The sequence below is a fragment of the Hordeum vulgare genome, chromosome 2H, assembly GCF_904849725.1.
Source record: "Hordeum vulgare subsp. vulgare chromosome 2H, MorexV3_pseudomolecules_assembly, whole genome shotgun sequence".
Lineage (NCBI taxonomy): Eukaryota > Viridiplantae > Streptophyta > Magnoliopsida > Poales > Poaceae > Hordeum > Hordeum vulgare.
In genome coordinates, this window is record NC_058519.1 from 308,270,221 (window position 1) to 308,272,751 (window position 2,531).

Here is a 2,531-nt window from a genome sequence, read left to right on the forward strand (position 1 = left end):
CTCCTCTTGGCCTCATGGTGTAACTGATGGCTGAGTGAGTCGGCGCATGAAGGTGCCTGGTTCCACATGCGACTTCTAAGTTGTTCGTTTTGACACGTTGTCAGCGATGTTGTTCTCCATCCTGGGGATGTGTTCCATCTGTAGACTATGGAGACATTCCTTCAAGTTCCTCATTCATCAACATATTCTTCCATCAGGGGGCTTGGTATTCCTTATTCACCTGGCGCACAACCAACTGTAACTCCCCTCAGACTATCAGCCTCATGATCCCCAGCTCTGCCACTATCCGCAGCCCGGCAAGCAAACCCTCATACTCTGCTATATTGTTAGTCGACACTTCTCGCGGGAAGTGCATTTGGACCACATACTTGAGGTGCCCTCCAGTGCGTGCTATGAGCAGCACTCCACCACCGGTGCCATGCAACAAGAAAGCCCCATCGAAGTACATGACCCATGCGTGGGGGTTTCCTTGCCATGAAGGGTCGTTTCCAGGACTTCTTCATCTGGTGTTGGTGTCCATTCTGCTACAAACTTTGGCAACGCTTGGCTCTTGATGGTGGTCGTGCTATCAAAGTTCAGATCGAAACTAGCTAGTTCCAGGGCACACTCAATAACCTGGCTAGTCGCCTCCGGTTTCCTCAGATTTGCTACACCGGGAAGCGGGTGACGAGTGTGATGCTGTGTTCTTGGAAGTAGTGGCGCGACTTGCAAGAGGCCATGAGGAGGCCAACAAGCAGTTTCTTGACCCGAGAGTACCTTGATCGAGCCCCCTGCACGTGGGAGCTGACAAACTACAGTGGTTGTTGCACCACCTTCTTATATTGCACCGCCCGATATTCCTCTTCTTGTGATGCTTCTGTATCGGGTTCTTGGCGTATTGGGGTTGGCCCGGCACCGTTGTCTGTTGGTTCAGAGGCGTGCTTTCGCTGTGCTCAGCTTCCCATTCAGCCACTAGTGTAGCGCTGACCACCTCATTCATTGCTGCCAAATATAACAGCAACAGTTCCTCAGGTTTGGGCGCGACTAGGACCAGGGCTGAGGACAAGTAATTCTTCATATCTTGGAATGCTGCCTTTGCTTCTATAGTCCCCGTCATTGGTCCTTCCTTCTTTAAGATCTTGAAAAATGGAAGGGCCCGCTCCACGAATTTGGAAATGAACCCGCTGAGAACAGCGACACAACCCAATAGACGATGTACGTCCTTGACGTGCTTTGGTGCCTCTAGGTCCTCGATTGCTTCAATCTTTTTGTGGTTGGCTTCTATCCGTGCTGAGATATGAAGAGACCCAGAGGTTGCTAGATGGTACCCCGAGCACACACTTCTCGGGGTTGAGCTTAAGTTGATCTTGCACAAATTAGCAAAGGTATCTTCCAGGCCTTGGTCCAGCGTGGCCGTGTTTTCGGTCTTGACTATGATGTCTTCCATGTAGGCCTCCACATTTCTATGCATCCATGGCCAAGGAAAAATCTGGACGGCCCTCACAAATGTTGAGCCTCCACTTTTCAGGCCAAAAGGCATGCGTGTGAAATAGTACGTGCTGCAAGGGGTGATGAAGGCTGTTTTTCTTCGTCTTCCTCGGCCATGAAGATCTAATGATAACCATAGTAGGCGTCGAGGAACGACAGTTCGTCGCAGCCGGCAATCTAGCCCGACGGTGGGCCCTGTAGGAGTCGCGGCCATGCGCGCGAGTAGCCCGTCGCGTGTGGCTTATCTTTGTTGGCGAAACTCAATAGACTTTGTATGGTCGCCCTCCACTCCTCCATCATCTCCAGCGCAGGCGGAAAGTTCAGCTGTAGCTCGGTTGTGCCAAAGCTTCTCCGACAGTTTTAGGTGCTAGACGAGGCGAGGCGTGGATAGCGCTCTTACTCCTGGCAGTGCAAGAAGGAGCACTTCCGAGCGCCGCTAACCACCGCCGGTCTTCATGAGGGGGAGGTGGCTGAGCTTGGCCTTGCGCCTCCTACACAAGTATATTGTCGACGCACCACCACATGTTCTCATCTCGTGGGAGCGGCGGAGGCCCAGACGCAGCCGCCGCGGCTGATACGTCTCGCCCGGCCGCCGCCAGCACATACTGCGCTAGCACGATGGTGGCTCCCGGTCCATGATTGGCGGAGCTCCACGCGGTGTTATGGCTACGTTCACTAGTGGGACGGGCGTGCTTCCCACCCACGTATCTGCTGACTGTAGCAGCCAGCATGGGCAGCTTGGACATCGAAGGGCCGACCCTTGGGCCACCCTTCGTTTTCTTGGGCACCATGGGCGTTGATGAAGGCATGCAGAAATGTCGGTGAAGATTCGCTCTCTCGAGCACCCCTTACCTAGCGCGCCGAAGATGTCGGGGGAAAAGCAATGATCTATGGGACCTGCGAGGCCCCTTTACGGTTCTGCAAGGGTCTCTGATGCACGAAGTGCATTAGTAGACCAGATCACGCGCGAGGTTTTATACATGTTCGGGCCACTCGGGAGCGTAAAACCTTATGTCATGATTGTGCTTAGTTGATTACGCACGGGCAATCACGGTCCCCAGGCG